Here is a 24,452-nt window from a genome sequence, read left to right as displayed (position 1 = left end):
CAGGCCCTTTGATAAAGCACAGCTCCACAGCACATGCATAAGCAGCTCCAGCCATATGCAGAAAGTGGAAATTGATGGTGGAGATAAAGTCTGCTCAATGTGTGTGTGTGTGTGTGTGTAATAGAGAGAGAGAGAAAGAGAGAGTGAGAGAACAAGGCTGGAAAATAGATTTATGTATCATATCAATGTCTATATCCAAGTGTTTGATCAGGTGGTAATTAAGAGCTTTTTAGGATGAGACTTGCAGTGTGAACATGTTTGAAGATAGTTTGTGTAATGTTTGATTAGGTGACACTCTACAGAAGAATCAAGAGAATATAGAAATGTACATACAGACCTGCTGTGAAAGTGTGTGTCCATCCATCCATTTTCTATCACTTATCCTGTTAAAGGTTGTCGGGGGTGGGGGTGGAGCCTATCCCAGCCGCCTTCAAACGAGAGGTGGGGTTCACCCTGGACAGGTCACCAGTCCATCACAGGGCCAACACATAGAGACAACCATTCACACTCACAGTCACACCTACAGTCAATTTAGAGTATCAATCAGCCTCGTCCCCTCTTGATGTCTTTGGACTGTGGGAGGAAGCTGGAGTACCAGAGAGAACCCACACAGGAACAGGGAGAACATGGAGACTCACACAGAAAGATCCTGTGATGGAGCCGGGGCTCAAACTCTGAACCTTCTTGCTGTGAGGCGACAGTGCTGACCACTGCACCACCCTAACACTGAAAGTGTGTGTGTGTGTAATTTTTTTTTAGTGGGTGAGAAACAGTTGTTTTTCCATTTAATTGGTAAGCAAATTTCTCATGAACTTTATAAATGTTGCAAAGAAATAAATGGGAGGTCATCTTGGCAAATTTCCAATGAAAAATGAAGAGAGGTCTTGGGGAATAATACTTTGTCGTGGGCAAGTTGCAATTGTTCTTTCGTGTCAGCGATGACGATTAAGTTTGGGAATATTTAGAAAGACAACCGAAGCGGAAACAGGTGGTTCGTCGCATGAATTAACCATTCACTGCTTCATACCTTATCAAAAAAGAAAAAAAAACAAAACGGGTTCCATTTCACGAAAAGGTAAATGTTACCTCTAGTGTAAAAACTCTTCTTTTAGTGAAATTGAGAATTTTCTTGAAAACTTTGCCAGTTCTACCAACCTTTACTAATATCATACATGAAAATGTCTCACGTTGATGGAAACACAACAAAAGAAAGAAAAATGTGTGCTTGTAAGTCATAACCAGCCTTGAAAAAGAGAGTAACACAAGTGTGTGTCAAAGCATGTACAGTATGTACGTCCATACGATGGTAAACATACGATGTGTTTGAGCTGTCAGTCAAATTCAAAGTGGTCATGGGCTATTGAGGGGGGTGTGTGTGTGTGTGTGTGTGTGTGTGTGTGTGTGTGTGTGTGTGTGTGTGTGTGTGTGTGTGTGAAAGGTCAGTGCAATCCTCTCACCATGAAGCCGTATTAAAGGCAGTGGAGGAAAAAAATGAGTTTCTACAAACAAGCTGACAATGAATGCATATACATGAACACAAACCTGTGCATATTCAGTCTCTTTCTGTAGACATGACCTCAGACCCTCTCCAAGTATTACTACCCTCACCATGCCCTTTTTTAACTTTCTCACAACTTCTTCCTCTTTTATGTTTTCATACTTCTTACAGTTGTATTCATGTCTTCCCACTGTCCAAAGCTGTGACGACATAACCCTTTCTATGCCTTGTAGTTATAAGATGTCACACGCTCCTCATCTGCCACGCACCTCCTCTCCTCTTCCATTCATCCACCCACTCCCTCTCTTTTTCCACCCTTGAACTGACTGCCACCCCCTCACCCAGTCATAAAGAATAGACAGTCAGATATACAGGAACAGAAAGAGAAACCCCTATCTCTTTTTGTTGCAGCTTTAATTTACTTTGTACATTAATATTTCAGGGCCCTCTGCAGGCTTGGTGCAGGAGATGGTTGGAGCATGTGAATGTGTGTGTGTGTGTGTGTGTGTATGCAAGCGGGTGTATGTCACATTACAGCTGTAGGAAGGGAAAGGATTAATATTTCAGCAGACCTTATTGGAGACCCCTGTACCATCTCCACCAAACCACCGTGAATGAACATCTCACCTTGCTGCTCCAACCCTTAGTCTCCTCTCCTGCTCCTCCTCAATCTCTCATCTCGCATGTTTATATCAGCTTTTACTCCTTTTATGAAGACATTTTAACAAAATTAGTACTCAAGCCAACAAGTGACAGCTACTCTCAGAATATGATTGATAATGCACGTTAAAACAAATGTCAAATATCAAGGTTAACAGGCAACTTAAGTCAATGCTTGACAATGTGATTGATGCTGTATGTTTTCACTTCCACACTCTCCCACATTATCTGATAAATTCTTACTGGAAGCTCCTGTAGGTATTTCATACAAATTCATTTTTGCTTCACTTCTGGATGGATATCCCATGTAGACGCTTTTTTTTTCTTCAAACTTACATTTCCCACAGACTGATGAAGCTTCAATTAATGTAATTCGCAGATCCCAGGAAAAAAGGAAAGGAAAGTTGTTGTTTTTTAAATGAATTATGAGAAAAGCTATAAACATGCATATATATGGTAATACACCATTTTACAGGTAGAAAAAAATATGACCCAAAGACAAATATGTCCTGGTACTGTACTGAGAGTACAGACAGAAAAAAGACCAATAAGTAATTTGGGGGAGTTGGAATTGGATTTTGAAGTTGGAGGAGGATGATGAGGATGCAGGGGCAGCTTTTATCACAGATCAGTGGCTTTCTGAGCGGGGGTCTCCTGGTCGCTGCATCAGGGGCACACAGCAGGAGGCCATATTGAAATGAGGTGCATTACCCCTGGCTCTTAGCCACCCCTGACATTTGTGTGTGTGTGTGTGTGTGTGTGTGTGTGTGTGTGTGTGTGTGTGTGTGTGTGTGTGTGTGTGTGTTTATGGTGAAAAGGGTGGGGGCTTGTGTTTCCGCCCAAAGACCCGATTGCCTCCGCTCCCCTGCTACTTGTTTCCCCCTTGACTACCCCTTCCCACCCTCAGCCTCCTTCGATTGGACCCTGTTTCTCATTTGCCTATTCATTTAAAAGCACAAAATGCCTACTGAGATCCAATATGGGGTTGAGGCAGGGGGGCGCAAGCGGGCCCTCAGCAGGGGTGGAAAACACAGCAACAACACGATGAAGAGAAAGAGGAGGTGGAAAGTGAAGGAGAGAGGTGGAGGATGCCCAGACCTCCAACAGGAAATGGCTTCAAATGGCCTCCTTCTCCTCTTTTCACTCCTCGTCATCCCTCCATGTCTGTCTCCCTGCCTTTCATCCCTTCTTTCCTCCATTTCTCTGTTTTTCCTCACTGATGCACTGCTCACTGGGGTGGTGCTGAGATTGGGAAGTGCGGCCCGCTTGACCCTGCTGCTGAGACGACGCGGGGGTTCGGACCAGACCCAGTATATGTGTCTGTGAAAGTGTGTGTGGGGGTGTGTTTTTAAAGAAACCACCCTCTGTCCACCTCACTGTCATTATTTCTCTGTACCATTCTTCAGCCCACTGAGGAGAAGCTCTAAAAGCAGAATCCAACTTCTGAAAGTTCTTTCTGTAGGTTTGAAAAGTCAAATAAGGAAGCACTTTGTATAAATGCTAAAGGAAAACATGGCCCTGAGTAGCAGCGCAAGCACTGTATGACATGTTTTATGCATGGCCACTGTGTCTCAAAGGTTGGGGAGTTTCACATCAACAAAGTGAGGAGGGTGGGTAAAGGTGAGAGGCATACTGGCAGAGGGCATAGGTGGGGTGAGGCGGGGAGGCAGGGAGGAGAGGGAGACAAGGGGTGTGTTGAGAGGAAGAATATTCAGAGTAAACACTTGTAGATTCAAGCAGTGATTCCCTCAGTGAGGCAAAGCTAATTTTTTCAGGGAGAAATGGCTTTAAGCTGTTGAGGAGAGCTGGAGACCTGTATACGATTACAAGTTTAGGCCGTTTATACATTCACAGAGAAAAATCAATATGTTTATTAATGAGAGAGTCAGTTTGAAAACACCCTGGTAGTGACTGTGACAGCGTTAATTGATCAGAAATTTGTTGGTTAACCAATAAGTGAAAGCTTAAAAAAAAAATAAGTGGGTTACAACGCACGTCGTATTTGAGCTCTTCATTGGCCACTGTCTATGTGTCAGTGAACAAGAATGGGGCAATAACGCATTCATACACAGACTTATATTCACTTCTGGTTGACTGGTAGCTCGATGCAATCAGATTTCTTTCTAGTTCACTTTTTTTTTTATGCCACACACCAAACAAGCTAGTCAGCGGTGTAAGCAAGTCTGTGAAAGAAAACCTGACAACTCCTTTAACTAAGGCAGCATGGCCTCCTCATCAGTCCAGAGTAACCCCTCCGCCATGACACCTCCCTTGAATATGTGATGCTGGACTTCTGGCTTAAATAACACAGCTGGACTGGGGAGCACTTTGGCCAAACTGTTCATGGGAAGAAACCTCCAGCGCAAGTGGTCAAAAATAATTCTGCACTCATCACAGTTCAATTGTTACTTTTGTAAATGGAGCCATGCAAAACTGGGGTGGTCAAAGTTTCTCCTAAGAACAATGGAGAAGAGGAAACACAAAGTAGATGCTGGGTCAGACAATCCTCCAAACACTGACAACACCCCCTCCCTGATGTACTGCTTTTATCTGCTTTAAGTACACATATAAACAAGCCCTCTCTCTCTCTTTGTTTCTCTCTCTCTCTCTCTCTCTATCTCACTCACACACACACACACACACACACACACACACACTGCACCGAGCTAATTGCAAAGGCGATGCAATTTCAAGAACATAAACAAAATCAAAGGGAGCTGCACTTTCTCTCTTTCACAATCTCTCTTTAATGCTATTCAGAGCATGAATTTAGGTCTACCTCAGAGAAACACCTCTTAAGTATTATAAAACCCCACATTGTTCTCCTTTACCACAGGAAACGATAATCAAAGATGTTTAAGAACCCAAATAACCATTATCCTGTTTTCATTCTAAAATGCTGCTGTTCCAGAAACCCAAGACCAGACAAAACCTAAAAGTTGCAATTCAAACACAAGCTCTTATTGCTCGCTAAATCATATCAAAACGAAGTATTTTACGCCTCTTCTGTTCCTCTTCTGTAATGTTTGAATGCTTATTTTACTGCTTTCATTGTAACCACGGCTTGTGTTGGTTTTCCATGTGAATATTTTAAGCCACAAAACAGTGAAAGCGCTGAACTACATTGTCCCAAAACACAGCAATCAGGAGATGATTTCATGTATGCAAAAGTGGGCGCCATCGCCTTCACATTTGACAGAGTACCTTTCCCTGTTGAATACATTAGAGGGCCTGTAGAATGAGAGCAAATGAATGCTCGCTCACTTCCCCAGCATCACAGCAGCCACGATTGAAAACAGCGATTCGTCCCCATTACATTTTTCATCATAGGTTTGTATGCATCCGCCTTCCCGCCCACCATGAGCCAATGCTGAAGCCCATTTCTCCAACCTATAGCAGTTACTTATGCACTACATTTGTGCCCACACCTCGACGGTGGCAAAATGACGCTTTAGCGATGATAAGACTATGAGTTCTGGGATCCTCTCAAGAAAAAATAAGGTGCGAGAGAATTAGAGAGAGACAGCAACAAACGTGGAAAGATGATGAGGATAAAGTGGGACACGGTGGGAGGTGGCAAGAAGGACATCTATCCATCCTTAAGCCCACCTTATTGGCGAGCGGTGACCCTGGACGTGGGGTTATTGTCTAGGCTCCTTATCATAATGTAGGCTGTGTTGTCTTCCCCATTACACCTCGGCCATTCAATTAGCCCCCATTACCATAGTAATAGAGCGCTGCAACGCAAGGGTCAGGACTGACAAGGGGAGGAGGAGAGCAGTCAAAGGGAGAGAGAGAGAGAGCGACATATAAAGAGATGTCAGTATACCTGTAGTCACAACCATGTCAGCTCCTATTAAGGCAAATGAAGCAGGCCAAAATCAGCAATGTTGATTTTGGAAGGTGAGATCACACAGGTATTGTTGAAGAAGAGTGAAGGACAACCTGGAGACAATGTCATCCCACTGATCTTCATGACAGAGAACTTCATGGGCCAATTATGGTTGAACAGGCTTCTGGAAGATGACAAATTTTACAGAGCAATGCCGCGATGTCACCTTGGGATGCAGCCGTTTTGATGGATGCAATGACCTTGTAAAACATCGAGCATTTTGAACAAGCAATGAATTTATTGTGTAAATTAAAGGAGAAAGCAAAAGACAAACGACCAATTTGATGTGGCTGTTTTCCAAGACGTCAATAGTGACTTATAACTATGGGCACTAAGTAGTAGCGATTACCTATAATGGGTGTTGTAAAACAAACAGATACATGAGAAGATGAGGGGAAATAAGAGGGCAAATGGAGATGACACTGCCAGAGGGTAAGTTAATGAGCACTTCACATGTTTTTATTTGGTTGGATGTTCACCAGTAGAAAGTTGACATGGGCCTTCTTTGCAACAGAAAGATACAGTTTTTTTTTGATACTGTCCGTACATGGTGAGAAAAAGCTGAAAAAAATGGCTGTGGTACTCCCTTATGCCCAAAAAAGAAAACCTTCAACAATTAGAATGCGCTGGCCTTCTGCCTTCAAGGCTGCTGCCCAACTACTGTAAAGTTACTGCCTAAGTTACAAAAGTATGCTGTGCACTTATGCCCAGACTTCCACGTTGTTCCTCTGACATTGGTTGACAACGTGGTGCATGGGATGTTTTTCAATTTCAAGCAATGAGGAGCTGTTCTTGGTCCAACCGTCTGTAAAGGCCGGCATAAAAAAAAAAAAAAAAAATCAAAATCAAAAAGTACTTTGAACAAGCCAGCAAAAGTCCAGTTAACGCCAGTTAATGAGTGTCAGGCTAGTTGCAGGTCATTTGGAGGGACGTTTGCTCACTTGCAAATATCACTTACTTTGTATTGATAACTTTTTTGGGGTAATATTAAAAAAAAGTGGCATGCTTAGTTTCTCCCATTTCCATATTTCTGTTCAGGATTGTTATTTCCTCTTTCTTCCATGATGCTCCTCCTCAGAGTGAGTGTGAACTCTCTAGACTGACCTTTATGTTCTCTTTATCTTCCTCATCCCTATCTTCCTTCCGCTTTGTCTCATTCCTTTGGCTCCACTTGGCAGTGTCTGTGCCAGGGCGTGTGCCAGGCTACCAGTGCCTTGCCTCTTGTCCCTGTCTGTATGTTTCCGTAGTGTCGCTGCCACTTTCTGGCAATGTCCCCATGCAAGAGAGAAAGGGGGAGAGATGGAGAGAGATGGAGGGAGAGAGAGAGAGAGAGAGATAGACAGACAGACAGACAGAGGGGGCAACAAAGAAAGGCAAGGAAACAAGGGAACGCATGCAGATGCAGAGCCCATCTCGTTTACAAATATGCAAATACTGTTGCCTTTGTGATATGCAAATGGGAGATTACAGAGCACTAATTAGGGTCAAAAGAACTGTTCACGTCAATTAGGGGAGAATGAAAAAACGATCCCCACTCTTGCTGGCCCCAGCCCCCAACCCCTGCCACGGATATCCTCAGCTTTTGTCTTAAAAAATGGAGACATGAAAAAGACAAATAATGAGAGACATGTGTACAAGGGTCGGGACACCAGCATTTGGATACCCAGCATGCATCTTGAAGAGGGCAGAGGTCCAGGTTTGTTTGAGTGGAAGGGCATGATTGGCTTTTTAGTACATGATAAGCATAAATAATAAAGCGATGTTGGCCCAGTCCCAAAGGCAATGCGGTTCTGATATGCATATTTATCTTCTTCTTAACCCGCTCGTCATTCGCCAGCTCCTAAAGTTACCTCCAAAAGTTCGACTTCAGTTTTAGACTCTATAATGACATTCTCCATCACCTGCATGCCATCTATCATACAAGCGGAATGTGGGTCCTGACTCATGAATAAGAGGTGTTATATTACTTACTTTACTGTAGCGGTGTTCTTTGAGTTTGTGTGATACTTTGGCTAATTGTTTAGCTGTTTTAATCCTTTATGGAAGTACGGGAGATAACCTGTAAAGGTTCAGACACCATAACAATTTAAAAGTACATAAAATACAACACATACAACAACAAAAGCACGTATATGGGAAACATCCACTGTTATAGCCTTATCTGCAACTTCCATAGTATATGGACCCCACTGCCATTTGCCTGTTTTGTTTTAATAGTAATTTAAAAAGGGGGGGGGGGGAGCAGAATATTTAAATGAGGATAACATAAAAACTTACATTATATTATGCAGCAAGTAAAAGATAATATGGCGGTCAAAAATGATCTAAAGGTGAACGTCAAAGAAGCAGGCTGCATTTTCCCCTGTCCCTCTCCTTTCTATCATTCCCTCTATTGTCAGTGAGTCTGTCTACAGTGTGCAGAGGAACACTTCTATATTTGCATCCTAATGACCCCTCCAGTGGCCCCCGAGGCTGGGCCCTCTGCACTACCCAGAGATCAATTAGGGCCAGGGGCCGGCATCTGCTCTACCCCATTATAAACTTTCTCTCACTGTCGCTTCCCTCTTTCTCCCACATGTGTCCCTCAACTGCACCTTCTCATATCTCCTCCATGTCTACTCAGCTTACACAAACACAGACACACACATTTCTGCTACACACAAAAATCTACCTTCACACATGCCTACGCCGGCTCCCACACATGCACATAACTGCTGTCATTCTCTCTACGAGCCTCTTCGGTGCAGCGGAGAGGTGGAGGAGGGGATAGGATCGGTCCACAGAGTTTCCTTTGAGTATGATTCCATCTCATAGCCTTGTTGCTGGGTAAAGCCATGCAAAGACAAGGTTGTGAAATGAACATCCTTTTGACAGAGCCGGATGTTCATATGGCTCTTGTGGCTGCCAATCACACTGATATAAAAGCACAGCAGTTCAAACGGGGGATGAAGAACTTGACTACGGATATATAGTGCTGTACTTCAATGTGCCTCACTTGTTCTTCTTTCCTCCACATGTTGCACATGAGCTTTGTTTAAGACAGAGCCGTGGAGCTGTTTGATCATCCCAGGAAGAGTGGGGTCATACAGCTCAAACGTGAAATTCTTCTTGTATGAAATATTAAGGCGTTTGACATGTTTGTCTAGCCTTAACACGGCATAAAACACACAAATACACCACCTAGGACAGGTGCTTCCCACTGCTTTGCAGGATCATAGCTTTGGGGTAACAAATTCCTACAGTACAAAATGTTGTAAATGAGAAGAAGATGAATACACACAGTAGCTTTGAATAGAATGCCATGATCATTTGTGTCTCAGTGTTGTGCAACATTGCTAATGTGCTTTTATCAACTAAAACTATAGGGTACTTGGTTTTTAAAATAGCAAAATAATAAATCATCCATCCATCCATCCATTTTCTACCGCTTATCCTTTTAAGGGTCACGGGGGGGCTGAAGCCTATCCCAGCAGCCTTTGTGCGAGAGGTTCCCCTGGATGGGTCGCCAGTCCATCACAGGGCCAACACATACAGACAGACAACTGTTCACACTCACAGCCACGCCTACGCTAAATTTAGAGTATCAATCAGCCTCGTCCCCTCTCGATGTCTTTGGACTGTGGGAGAGAACCCACGCAGGCACAGGGTGAACATGCAGACTCCATACAGAAAGATCCTGTGAAACCTTCTTGCTGTGAGGCTACAGTGCTAACCACTGCACCACCATGCTGCCCAATAAAAAAATCAAACTGACATGACTCAACCAATGAAAACAGAATCTACAATTTTTTGCAAAACCAAATTCGGAAAATAATGAAAAGAAACAGTAATGTGACAGGTTCATCTTAAAATGTGACAGCAGTTTCATTATAAAATCCTGAAGGCCGACAGCTCAGCCTTGAGAAGGAAATTTGATAGGCTTTCTTCTTGAATCAAAAAACAATTGGGATGCCTCATGTTTCTCTTCATACCTCCTTTTGAGGACTCTGTCCTCTCTAACCAACGTTTGTCAAGGTAGTTACTGAGGCTGCAGGTGGTTTTAACCAATAAATAAGCCAAGCCTGGTTTAATTTGGCTGGCCTGGTATCCGGCATGAATAAAACCTTTTCACTTATGTTCTTCTGGGTGAGAAGGAGCTGAAACCTGATATTCTGGACTCTGCACAAAGTCACAAACTAATGCAACCATGTGTTGCTACCAGGTGTTGCTACCAGTGTCCACTTGGTGGCGCTAGCGAACACAGAGTTTATCTTATTTTGCTGTACATTATCGACATTATCCATTTCCCGCTAGCTCGGATTTCTCTGGACAGATATCATGATAGTGGCTTAGAGACAAGGAACCAGACATTCATGGAGGAAGCTGTGCAGAGGAAACGAAAAAAAAAACCAACAACAAGGTCCTTCATGTCGCTCAGTCAGTGTACCATGAGCACAAAGTTGAAAGTGGATAAGTGATAAAACACCTTTGACCTTCCTTCATCGACTGCTTTTAAAAAGTAACTATGAGTCCCTTTAAACTCAGAAATATCAGCAAAGTCCACATATTCCATGATAGAAAGATCCATGCTCTACTCTCTCCACATATATAATGCCATTTAATTCTCTCCATGGCTGGTCTGCACATCCACCCACATCGGGCCTACTGAAGGCCAGTTGACTTGTACTCTTTTACTCAAGGAACGTATGTTCAAAAGCTATTATATTTAAGGTTACCTTAAAGGTCAGAGCTGAAGAATAATGTCCCTTTTATCCATATACGTGCTTCGTATAGGATCTATGAAGAATTTGGATCAGCGCTATAGAGTTTCACCCTCCTCGAGCTTTCCAACACCTGATGCATAAATTTGAGGGTCAACACGTTCTATGCATTTGTTTTTACATATGATGACTGAAAAGCGGACTTTAAAAACTAAAATCGAGATATATCATGCTGACACTCTACGTCAACATGGCATGTTGATCCCTCGCATTATCTCAATTATAACCATTAACATATCCGACGTGTGTTTTTCATCCTTGCCCTCAAAGAAAGGCTGTACATTTTTTTTGTATTTTATGTGGACCAGTTGAATTGTTCGCACAACCCAAAATATTTTGACACTACCATCTAATAATGCTGTCTTCCACTGCGGACTGTTGGGTTTAAGCTGAGAGACAGATTTAGAGTGGCAGTAATACAGTGGTTTATAGTGTGTGTCTGCACATGTGTCTCGTGCAAATGTGCAGCGACAGACATGGTGGTGAACCATGAGTATATTTATGCACACCTCACCAATAGACATTTGTGTTTATGTGTTTGTCACTTACACTCCCCACAACATGTCACAACACTATTTGACTTTTAGCTTTGACATGTGATGGTCTACCAGATAATGCAGGTTTCAGCAGCTCTGCCCCTGTATGGGCCCCTCAGCCTTGAATGGAGGTGGAGGAGAAGGCAAGCCCCTGGGGCCCGAGGATTCGACCCCTGCAGCCTGCCTTCTCATCTCTGGTCCCCTTCCAGTCTCAGCAGCTGTCAATCAAAAGTCACAGATGGAAAGTGGAGGGAAAGAAGTCAGAGATGCTAATGTGGGAGCAAAGCAAAGCAATGTTTGTGTTTGTGTGTGTGTGTGTGTGTGTGTGTGTGTGTGTGTGTGTGTGTGCGCGCGCGTGAGAGAAAGATGTATAGACACATGAGTCAGATCTGAATTCTAAAACAAAATTGACTTTTTATGATTTAATAAAAGCTCAAATGAAACTTCAGAGTCTTAATGAAATCTACAGAGGGGAGTGCTGACAAAACAGAAAAAGGAGTTTACCATGTAAATGAATAAAGCAGTTGAGATGTGCTGTAACTTACTTGTGTCTCTCTACTCAGATGTTATGCAGTTTCATGCTCGTGCAAGGCTGTGTAAACCATAAGATGCTGAATTGATTGTCAGACATTCAACATTCTGTCCAGTTTTCATCCTCTTGATTTTTCACCGGGAAAAAGTTTGGGTTAAATTTCTAACCGCAAGGAAACAATCAGCTGCAATTCACTCAGTGCAATAACTTTACCGACGTGTTGGTAGCAGTTGCACTGAAGCCGCATCAGCTCCCCCCTGTAAGAGCTAAAAAGACCAACATCTGGTGAACCAAAGGAGTGAAGTCACTGGGCAAATTATTGGACTTCAGGGGCCTGCTGATCACTGGCATTGATTCCTGCCTTTCCAGTCAATTAGATCAATGGAGCATCTTTAGGCCTGCTTAGCCATGTGTCAACTGTCACACTCTACCATCCCCTTCATTTGTACTCCAGCACATGCTGCCAGAGCACAGATGGTAACCTATACAATCCAGAACAGCCTGAGGAACAATAATTTGAAACTGATGAACAAAACAGCTATTGGGAATCAAATCCAACTATTTACAGGTTGATTGTTTTATTGGTGTGAGCTCTTTACCAGTATTGTCAGTGTTCCAGAAGTAACACTGGTAGAAATTAACTTGCGAGACTAAAATCAGTACGTAATATTTGTTTTAACAAGGAAGCAGCACTATACTATACTATTATGAAAGTCGAAATTGCTTACACACTTTCAAAAGATTAAAATAAGAGGCCTAATCACCACAATATCTAAATTCCAGCATGAGAATATGCTAAAAAAAAAAAGCCTTAAACTTGTGTTTTACTGTTTAATAGATGTGGAGGTGAACGACTGCCTCCACTACAGATGTGGAGGATTTCAAATTACATTACTGTCTGCTAAATTGTGTGCATGCGGACCATGGATGGGATATAATTTTACTGATACTACTACTACTACTACTACTACTGCTACTACTATGACTACTACAACTACTGAGAAGAAGAAGAAGAAGAAGAAGAATGGCAACATATATGCAAGAAGAGGAGGCTCTGGCTTGTCTTCTTAACCTAGAATTATAAAGACGTGAAATCAACATCCAGCTTTTGTTTACTTACACTTGAGCAGTTGCTGCTCTTGTAGCATCATGTCACACAGACAAGTGCACGCAGTCACATTTTGTGTTGGGGCATACAACTTTTAATCCCCCCCCCCAAAAAAAATCCTCAAACTCTTCCAAATGTTTGCTAATACTGAAAAAACTAGGCCTTCTATTGTCATGTGCCAGAACCTCCTTACTGTGTTTTTATTCAACGGTTGCTATGCATTCAGAGGAAATTTATTTCAACTTGAAAAATATGATGAAATTTAATTTACAGACAGTGAAGGCAGCAGGCTAAAGGATCAGTGCAGTAATGAGTTTCCAAACAGAGGCTTGTAAATGTGGACCACATGCCAACACTGGAGTGCTGCTACCTTGTGACCTCCTTGGCCCTCTGCAGCCAGCCTGTGTGCTCACCCACACATTCAGGCCCCCTCCCGACAGTGGCCTGTGTCAAGACCCTGGGAGACTGACCCCCCTTCCACACACACCCCGTACACCCATTTCCCCTCTTTCCTCTCTCCTCCCCCTGACCCCCTCAGCCTTGGACCATTGTTTACTTTCACTCTCCTCCATGGCCCGGCTGGTCCGGGGGGCCGGCCGAATCGTTACATTATTGTCTGGTCCTCCCTTAGCTCCCCCCTCCCCTCCCGACCCGGCCTGACCCCATTCACAGCCCTCAAAAGCACCATCTGTATCACCCAACAGTCAGGGAGTGAGAGAGAGGGAGAGACGGGGCAAGAAGGGGAAAGAAAACAAGGCGGGGAGAAAGGAGATGACGGCAGAGGAGGGAGGGAGGGAAAGGGAAAGAAAGGGCGAGAGAACGAGAGGCATCTGCCTGGGTGTTGTGCTGTCTGTCGGAAAGTATCTGTCAAATAGTTTTCACAGTGTGAAGGCTTCCCTGCTGCTTCGCCGTCTTCAAACATTGTGCTTATTGATTTTTTACTGCCTGTATTTATATCTTCCCTCAGTTTATTCTTTCCACAATCTTCTAATCCTCTGTGCTTTTTCCTCACTCTGCGTATTTCCTCTCTTAAAGTTTTCTCAGACTATCCTATATCACCGTTCCCTTGACCCGGTTCTTTGCTTTCTTCCCTTCTGTCTCCATCCTTCCCACCGCCCCCCCTCCTCGGAGTACATCCTTCATCTTGCTGTAGTGTTGCAAGAGCATTCCAGGGCCTCTTGTATGGCTGCATGTGTGAGGAAGGCGGATTTTTCCCATGGGGGCCGCAGGTGAAAACTGGGACTCACTCAGTCCGCCGAGGGACGCCATCTGTCCCTGTCGCTGCACTTGCTGGAGGGGAGCCCTGTCACCCCTCCTACTTTCCCCTCCATCCATCCATCCATCCATCCATCCATCCATCCATCCATCCCACCCTCTGTCCATCCACTCGCCATCCCGCCCTCATGCTGGACTGCCGTGCTGAATCACCCTGGAATGCATTCCCTCTTTCCCTCCCCCCTCTCTACTTTCTTCCCTCTCGTTCTACCTCCCACCCCATCACTAATTCATCCCCCCCTTCATTTTCCCTCCCACTCTGCCTCCTTTCGCATCGCCTCCACCCATCTCTCCCCTTTCTCTCCATCTCTAATCAATCATCCATATATGACACCAGTGGCAAAATTATTAAATTATCATACATTTGTGATGAGCCTACAGAGAACAAGGGATACTGTTTTAATTGCCAGCTCATGACCTCTAATTATGCGTATCAGTGTATTAGTTTGATATTTGGAGAGAATGAAGTCAACCGAGTTTGACATTTTCCAGTAGATAAAGCAGTAATATGCATACAATTACAGTGATGTATTTAACAAATCACCAGACATTACTCTAACAATAGCACAACATCACACTAACCTGTTAAGATTGTCAACTGAGGAAATTGTTACAGCAATACATGCTTTAAATGTAATGTTGTGTTCAAAATATCGTTATTTAGCATATACAAATTCAGAGTTATTGAAAAGATCTGAGGCGCTCATGAGGGTAAAAAGCTTCTCAAAGTTTTTTCCTACTCTACGCTGAAGCTCTATTCAAGTTTTTTTTTGACTGCATATTAAATTTTTTTCTGAAATATATGCTTTAATTTTGATTGCGCTGTTGCGACAAAATGACAAGCCGTGTAATTTGTCCCCTCATCTTAGTAAACAAAACATATGAGGTCAACTTATGGGCCCCTAGCATGGGAACCAGAGGGAGTCGGTCTGAGGTGCTGCTGCGTCTGCAGACCTGAGCCCAGCTGTCAGTCCTGACCGTCTCAGCTCTGGTTCTGACTGCTGTGATGCCCAACGGTCGGTGCAAGAGGACAGTGTGAGCGCACTTTCACGTGGGAACCTGGTTGAGGCGCGCAGACAAACAAACGCAGGGGTAGCTAAACCTCCAAACTGTCACAGAGAGGGTGAGAGAATGAGTGGATGAACTACCCCCTCCCCTCCCCCTCCTCCTCCTCCCCTCTCTCTCCTCACCCTCACACTTCTTCCCCTCGACTCTCGAATCCTACCATCCTCCCTCCTCCTTCTCACACCAACCTTGGTCCGGAAAACTCCCACAATTGCCCCACTCAAAGCGTCCAGACAGACATACACAGAGACACGCAGTCCCTTTGCCCCCCTCCTGTGTGCACAGGCACACATACACTTCCACGCCCACTGTCAATCAGCGCCCCAAGTGTCACAGACACTGTCTGAAAGAAAGGGAAGACTGAAAATAAATGTGAGGAAAAGTGGCAGTCAGTCACTTTATCAATCCCTGCCCCCACTTTCTGGGTGAAAAAGGAACACGAGTGAGGAGAACAAATGAGAAGGTGATAGGGAAGAGAGTGGAGAGGTTGTTGCAGAGAGGTGGATGCAGTGGAAAACTAAAGTGTCCCCATTTTCTCACTGGCCGACTCCAACAAAGAGCCGGGCGGGACACTGCACTGGGGTGGCGGTTTTTTGCCTGGGCCTCCCTTCGATCCCCACCCCCCAACCCTCTGAGGTCACCCCTCTGGTGACCCCGCCTCGATTGTTTCCCGTCGCTCTGTCAGCTCTGATTGTTGCTGACTGGTTAAATGGCTGAAACCTAAAATGGAGGGGCTGGGGGTGGAAAAAAAGTGGGAAGGAAGGAGAGGGAGGGTGAGGATTTGGGAAGAGAGATGGTCCGGGTGGAAGACGCCCCCTCTTTATTCCCTGAGATAACTGACTATTTGACCCAAATAAACAATCTCTCCCCACCAAAAGAAGTACCAGAAGGAGGAGGAAGGGGGTTCAGAGGGTTTGAGGTTCGAGTTGTGGGTGATGATGGTGAGACAGCGCCCCTTCTGTAGGAGGACTTGAGGGGGGGGGGGGCATGGAAAGATGATCATGGGGTCTGACGGGCCCTGCAAACCAAATATCAACAAGAACTGAGAACTTGTTACCTTATCCAACCACAACGTCTTCTCTCTTAAGGTTTATGGCTCTATTTACCCATTTTCGCCCAATTAACAAGCCCTATTTGTTCTGCTTTCGACTTTCACGTCACAATGTAAACTCATACAATTTGGGGAGATTTGCAGAGACCACTTTTATCATTATTTATTGTGTGGCATTCACTAATGCTGCATCATCTAGCTGATAATGCTCCATTAGATTATCTTTGAATTAAAGATTATCTTCAGTGGACTGTTGAGCCCAGAATAATCACAACTGAGTAGAATGAACAATAAACTAAAATAGATTTGGAGGCAGTATTTACTTAGTAAGGGCTACTTAATGCAAACCTCTGACAGATGGACTCGTTGTGGATCCATCAGCTTCATAAAAACACACTTGTGTGATGTGTGTTGCAGGAAACAGATTTCCTGGGTATAAACCTGAACAGCCTCAGTATCTGACTTGGATGAGATAAGTGTTTAAAGACCTGATCCTGATCAATTACGCAGGCATATGCATTCCCTCTGCTCCCTTCCAATCAAACAGCTAAACAAGCCTTGGTCCGGATGGACCCTTTGCTCTAATTGGACAAATGGCTTGCTTAATTGATCATTGACTGATGATCAATAAGGAGCATGTGTTCTAGTTCTTTACAAGACACTTGATTGAAAGTGAGCTATAAAATCAGCTAGATTTTTTGATCTATGCCAGCGGGATCTCTTCACCTAACTGAAAGAAACAAGCAGAACACCAGACAAAGAGGTGAGAGATGTTCCTTCCCTCAAAATGAACTGAGGTGTGTCTGTAACTCTCTAAAATGAAGGAGTGAGAAAGTGCCTGACAGATGGGGAGGGGAGGGGTGAACTAACATACTGGCAGCTGCTTTAGGTATAAATACAGTTTCAATGTACCTAAAACATGAAATAGTACAAAACAGCCAGTTGAAAAACGCTTCCTGCTTGCTAAATGGCAGGTTGTAGTCCCCCGAATCATGCACTCAAAGAAAAGCAGGAGTTTTGTGCACAAAGAGAAACAGATCATGTGTTTTGATTCACATGGCATGTACATACATGTCATACATGTACAGGAGAAACTCAATGGACACACCATGTCTGTCCATTCGTGTGATGCAATACAACCTGCACTTCATCTCTTTTCCTTCGCTCTGTGTGTTGATTAATCTGTTCATCGAGCCACTGTCTTCCCCGCAACCCCTTTCAGACCAAATTTAAGATCAACATGTTTTGAACTTGGATGAGTGTAGTGGACAATGAAGTCCCCTCGTAGTTGGGTTGAGTCTCCACTCCAGTGTAGTTGTCTGCAGAATTGGGTTTGTATGATGACCTCACAAATGTGAGCAATTAGTTATCAGGAATTAAATAGTTTTGGAAGAAGGTGAAGAATAACAGACTTATTTCATCTGTTTCAACCGTCAATAAACATTTTGTTTCCTTTTCATGTTGGGAAACGCTTCTGTGATTCCATAAACCTGTTAATCCATGCGAGCCACCAATTACAATTAGAGGACAGTGACGCCTGCTCATGATCAGCTGCAGCACATTCAAAACAAAATGAACAGACAGACAGTGGGCTGCTCAAGTTTGCACGGTGCTCTCCAACATCTGCTGCTGAAAAGAGCGAAAATGATGGTGACAAAGACAGAGCTCAGATGCATATCACTTATCGGTCAACACCTGTTTGAAAGTGGGCAAGTGTTTGTGCGTGGGGAGGGGATGTCTAAACGGCCGCACTGTCCCAACAGAATAGGGGGACATCATTGTGGATCCCTTTGATCTGCTGTTCATAGATTCTCTTGAAAGGAGTATAGGAGAGGGAGAGAGATGCAGACAGAGGAGACACTTCACCCAGGCATCAGTGGGCCTTCGCCCTCAGCCTCAGGTACCTATCATTGCTCTGTTTCTGAGCCAGGTCTATTAAATATGAAACGCTAAGACAAAAGGAGGGAGAGTGAAAAGGGAGGGAGTGGAGGCCACAAAGGGCGCCACTCAATGCCTTTGAAGAACCTCCGAAGCGAGGGGCATCGTGAGAGCAAATGCATGCACGCACGCACACACACACCAATGCACACACATTGACTCTCCAAATGATGTGGGTGGGTAGGATAGCAAATATCCACATTTGCGTGTTGTGTTTTTTAGATCACTTTTCACGGATATACCACAAAAGGAACATCTTCATTTGAAATTGGACATAAAAGCCTTGCTTAGCAGATGAAAATATATGCATACATGTGTTTGGAGCGGTGTGTGTCTCTTAATGGACATTGAGACAGGGGAGATTAAAGAGTCTTCAAAGCTTGTAAGAGGATGGGAGATGTAGGAAGAAGAGGTTTGTTTTTGTTTTTGTTTTTTTTACTGTGCAACAAATTAAGAAATCTACCACTTAATTGCGCAATTAAGTAGATTATTCAAATAAAATGAATGTAAAGCTGCAGTTCTAAACCCTTCCACACAGGTGTCATAAATCAAGTAAAATAGAACGATGCTTTAATTTATTTCACTTCTTGAATAACTGATCAAAACAGTTTTGTGATTATCGCGTTTTCAATTAATAGAATATTTGATTGAGCACTGGTCTAAATTTAGTGAGCTGTTCACTGAAAAAATTATTCATCGGTCAGAAACACAATGTTGTACATGTATTGTGGTTGAAGATATTCAATCACAAACCTTGATCGGGGCTGTGTGTGGTTGTGCTTGTTGGCATCACCTAAGAAAAATCATTTCTGTTCATAGAATCAAGTCAGTGACATTTTGACTTTATGCAAGAAAAAAATGACAACTGTAATATGACGTGCTCCAAGGTCGACACAGTGGTTTGACTGTGGCCCTCTAACAAAAGCCGATTGATCCTGTTCTCATTGTATAGGTGAGTGGTTGCCTTTCTGCTTATATTTTTCCTGGCGCAACATAATTGGGACGTCACAAACGTAGTCAATGCCACAAAGAGACTTGAATATAGCGCTGATAGCCCCTTCCGATTGTCGTATGTGGGTGGTGGCAAATCGCTGCGTTCACACAGGTTTTGTGTTCACATCAATGCAAATCGAAGCAGGGGCTGATAATCATCCACGTCTGTACTGATTAAACCCCCACTAGACAAAATTTAGATGTTAGTGGATATCAGCAGGGTTTGCACCAGTGGGAAAGTTGCTTTCCTGAATAGTGATAGCAAAAAAAAACAACAACAAAAAACCCTTTAAATATAGAAATATTATATTTTTCAATGAGAGTCATACACCTGATGCTAGTTGCAATGACACATCAGTGGACTGGAGTAATACGATTAAATACATGACATCAATGCATTAGAACAGGGAACTATGTGATAGTAAGCCCCTTAATCTTTCAATGGCAGTTAAATGCCATTATTAAAAGCTTTTTTTTTTTTTTAATCCTGATCGTTTACTATGATTAAATCAATACACATTTGAGAAGGTTGATTAGGTGAATTAAACTGGTTTCCAAAAGGCTTGTACAAAATCCCCCATTTTCAAATAAATAGCTGTGTTTGAGGAGGAACCGTCAATGACACAGACTGATAACTTAGCCTCCGAGCGTATTTTAAACTAAATGACCCCAATCAGACAAACTTCAATGGGCTGTCTTTGGAAAACAATCAGCAATGTGCTCCTCCCTGACCTTTAGCGACTCGGCAGGCTCAGTCCAATCACAGAGTATTGACATAATCCACCACACGCCATTTATAACGTCAGCTGTCGCTCGCCTCAAAGGTCCAGTTGAAATACCAGCACAGTCATGTTGTGTTTTGGTTGTGTTGAGATTAGGAGGTGACTCTGCTAGTTTTGCTGGCCCTTCCCATCGGTGAGTAGTGTGATCATGCCTCGGGTCAGTTTAATTTCCCATTTTGTGTTTTCTATCCTTGACCTGAAAACATACTCAGACATCAAGGAAGATGCACAGAGGGGTGCAGAGAGGTGGACATGCATAAAGCTGAAGTTGGACAAACCCCTGCTGCACCTTGGTCTATCTGTCATCCATCCAAATCCATAATAATCAAAATATCCTCGTGATCAATGCTCAACTTCTGACCTTCACCGTGTCGACATAACGTACTCCCGATGAGAAAAGGTGGAGCCTCAGATGTATAACTTTGGTCATCAGATCCTCTTAAAGCACCTCAAGGCCTCGTCGACCCTGCCAGATCACCCATTTCATCCCCATTTGGGGGTGATCTATCTCAGTAGGCCGAGCCAGGCTCCATTACTCCCAGACGAGCTGTGAAATGGCCATTATGTGTGTGCAGGCATGTGGGGGGAATGGGCCTCTGTGTTGGCTGTCAGCCTTTACCAGCCAACAATGGGTCTCATATATGGGTTTGAATACCCTGCTTAGGTTCCTAAATACAAATACACAGGAATAGCGTTGACTCACAGTTCAGCAAACAGGGATAAAAACAAAGAAGGAAAGCAGCTGCTGGAGACATTGATGTTTGAATTTCATTGGATGCAAGGAATTATCTCCAGTATTCTCGTTCTGCCATTAAAGGTACTATTTGGAAGTTTGCTAACCAGTTTGCACTGATACATCTTGTTAAGTAGTGCCTCCAGCAGCACGTGAGTGTAGATTGAAGCAGCAATGGTTCTACTAAAAGCTTTCTCCAGTTATCTGAGCTCTGTGTAGTACTCTTGCCCTGGGACCTCAGTGTTTGTTTGTATGTATTAATCGTATCCACTGCGTTCTATTGATTTGGAGTATTGAGTATGAATTGGACAGATGTTCAAATCTTACACATAGTACCTTTAATCTAGATGCAGAGCAAGGACAAATCAAAGGAAAACGTAATACATTTACTGCAATCGTCATGTCAAAGTGCTTATTGTAAAACATGATGTGATTCATACTATGGGTCTTAATAGGCTGGAGAATGAAGAAGGAAAGGGCTAGACAGCAACAGCAAGGTGACATGAAGATGGTCTGACAGGTTTTGGGGTCCCAGCACTAGCATTTAATGGTGTGTGTGACTCATCTGTAAACTATGTAAACATATATTATTGCTTTAAGGTAAAATATAGAGAAAAAACCTGATGACTAAGAACATACCTTGAATATGCCCTCACAGCCAGAGGATGTGTGATACTCTTTCCATCTCTTTTCGACAAATTTAAAGGTACTTCAAGCAATGTTCAGTGACAATTAAATTTATAGATTTGACCTGTAACTTTTAATTGACTTTTTTGTGGAATACCCGGAGTTACTCTTTGTCTTCATGGAGTAAGATTCCCCCAGACACTGATTCAGTCGAGGTTGGACCTCCCAATGAAGATTCCTGTGAGGTTTTTATAGAACAAAATAGGATAACCCTAACCAATACAGGTGAGATGTATGGGTAAAAAGACACCAGAGAGAGAGAGAGAGAGAAAAACTTCCTTTATTAGAGGGTATTAAGTATATTTCACCATGACATTGCAATTGCTTTCTGACTTCTCATTTCCAATCTGAGCCAAAAAGCCACATTAAATCTAATATGATTAAACATAAAAAAAAAACAAAATATGAAAACTGCTACGAGGGGAGAAGACAAAACTTTTTTTACTCCAAGCACAGGTGTTCAGGGATTACCAGAGCAGAAACGTACAAATCCCCATCCACCAAGAGAGCGTCAACATCACACTCCCTCTTCTAAAGTCTCCAAGATGACAATCATTAACGAGTCACAGTGTCGAGGATTACATGACTTCAGTAACATGAAGGAGGTGATAAAGACAAAGACAGGGGAGAAGACAAGAGAGCTGCTTCCCCTGAGAATGCCCTTGTTAGCACTGAAACAATGCAGGCTTAATGCCGAGACCAAGGGCTTCATTGTCACACCTAAAGTGCTTTGCATTCATTACACCCCATATACAATCTATTAATAAGAATTCCATACATCTCAGCATGTGGTCTAAGTGTGTGTGTTTGTGTGTGTGTGTGTGTGTGTGTGTGTTTAGGATCTTCTTGCTTCTACATATTTCTATGATCTTTGAAAGAGCAGAGTTCAAGAAGCCACACCAGGCACTCGTGGAGGAGAAATACAATGTTTGATGCACAGTTATGCAATAGTTTTACTCCGGGTAATACTGTGATATTTAAGTCTTGTGTTCTCATTCAAGTCAGACCAACTGGTTGATAAATATGTACTGAGCACAACACTGATAATGCACGAAAAGAGGGCTACTTCCAGTTAGCCCTGTGCTAACTTGAATGTGATTAAATTATTTAATTGTGCAGATCTTTTGGACTTTCCAAATTTTATCAAAGTAAATGATTCGGAACGGGACAGTCAAGGACCTTTTGCAGGAGGTTGTGTTATGTTTCACCGTTTTACAGTAACAACAGCGTAGGCTGCAGTGCTAACAGTTATTTAGAAAGTCTGTCATTACCAGAAGATGGAGACAAACCTGTCCCACTAAAGCTTTAATAACATCAACATGGCCGTTCATTCTTGCACGTGTGTGTTTGTGTGAAGAGGACAGCTTATAAATCTTCAAGTACTTGAGTATCACATAGATATCTGTATTTTTGCCTACTGTATGTGTGTGCTTGTGTGTGTTTGTGTATGTGTGCTTGTGTGTCTGATGTATCTTTTAGCTGTGCATAGATAAACAGTGGAGACAAACATACGCTGCATCAGTTTAATGACCCATCCCTGTAGAGTCCCTCTACATTCAATTAGCAGGAAGATAATTAATCGGGCCAAGTCTCTGGCTGCTGAGCTGAGCTGGCGGACTGGCAGCGGGAAGCCAGGTGGTTGTACAGCGAAGTGTGTGTGTGTGTGTATAAATGTTGTGCATGTGTAGGTAGTGATACTCCTCATCTCTTAGTGTCTTTCTCCACATACAGGTGTTTCTAGATAGAAAATAACATTAACCTACAAACATTATTATCATTATTATTATTAGCATTATTGTTGTTATTAGATAGACAAGACATTTTTGGTCGGAGCTTTTCTGTAATCTATCTTTGTCTTAAATTCTGCATTATTTTCTGTTTCTCTCCTGATCTCTCTCTGTCTCTCTCTCTCTCACACACACACACACACGCACACACACCAGTAAGCCCCTGGTGGCCATACGCTGTCACTACACAAACATCAGTCTGCTGAGGGACCATGTGGCTATCCATCAATCCTCTGCTGAGTGAAGGACAAATCTGAGGTAAACACACCTTTGGAGGGGTGGGGGTTCTGTAGAATTAAAAACCTGTACTCTATACATGTTGAAACACAGCAAAGAGTGTGTCAGTGTTTTTGTGTTGTCTATATCTATCTATCTATACGTATCTATATAGATACGTATAGATATAGATACACATGTATGCTATAGCTGATGATGGCAAGACAGAACGATCATTCATCAATTAATAAAGAGTGGGAAAAATTGTATAACCTCAACCTGTACTTGAAAGTAATGGGTCAGAAGGAGGAAATAAAGCTATTTTACCTCATATTTTAATCTCATTTGTGGTGTTTACTCTAGTGCAATTCATACATATTTTTTGTTGAGCTATAAATCATGCTGGAATAATTTAATTGGACTTCCTAATATTTTATTGATTGATGAAACTTTGTGGTGCTGACTAGGCACCTACAAGTTTAAATAAACCAGAATACAGGTGTTTGCAGACAGGTTTCACTCCATTATTGTCACTTATAATTAATTCAAACACATTTTGGGTGCAAAAGAAACACAAGTAAACCTAATTTTGCATCATGCATAGTTGAACCTGACTCAGTATCATGGGTGTGGTACCTGTGTCATAAATATTACATAAAATTGGTTCAAATGCTGTTTTTTTAAATTGTTTCCACTGTGGTCCTTATTGAGTCTGGGTAGATTTCCTGTATTCCTGAGTGATTTCATAAGAAGAGTGACCAGTTTGCTCCTTCAAATCAGGTGTAAGAATTGCACTTATTTTATCATTCACTAGCTGTCTCTTTCTGTCTTGGATGCCCCCTAAATCATACACACCCACAGTGGTTCTCCTCACTTCAGTACACCGTCTTCCTCTTTCACATTCTCTTCTTCCATTTTTTTCCTCCTTTCTTTCCCAGC

The 24,452-nt window shown here is 42.9% G+C and overlaps 1 long non-coding RNA gene across 1 annotated transcript in view; it reads right to left on the bottom strand.

Annotated features, from left to right (window-relative positions):
* Positions 1 to 11,545: 11,545 nt before the first annotated feature.
* The window catches only part of LOC147253018 (uncharacterized), a 173,716-nt gene continuing 160,809 nt past the window's right edge, over positions 11,546 to 24,452 (bottom strand). The window contains exon 5 of the long non-coding RNA XR_015118398.1: positions 11,546 to 11,564. This is a non-coding gene — a long non-coding RNA (uncharacterized LOC147253018). The remainder of the gene's footprint in view (positions 11,565 to 24,452) is intronic.

Source organism: Aulostomus chinensis, chromosome 11 (genome assembly GCF_037954235.1).
Source record: "Aulostomus chinensis isolate RoL2024-O1b breed Wild chromosome 11, RoL_Achi_v1.0, whole genome shotgun sequence".
NCBI lineage: Eukaryota > Metazoa > Chordata > Actinopteri > Syngnathiformes > Aulostomidae > Aulostomus > Aulostomus chinensis.
This window is presented reverse-complemented; position numbering and strand designations above follow the sequence as displayed.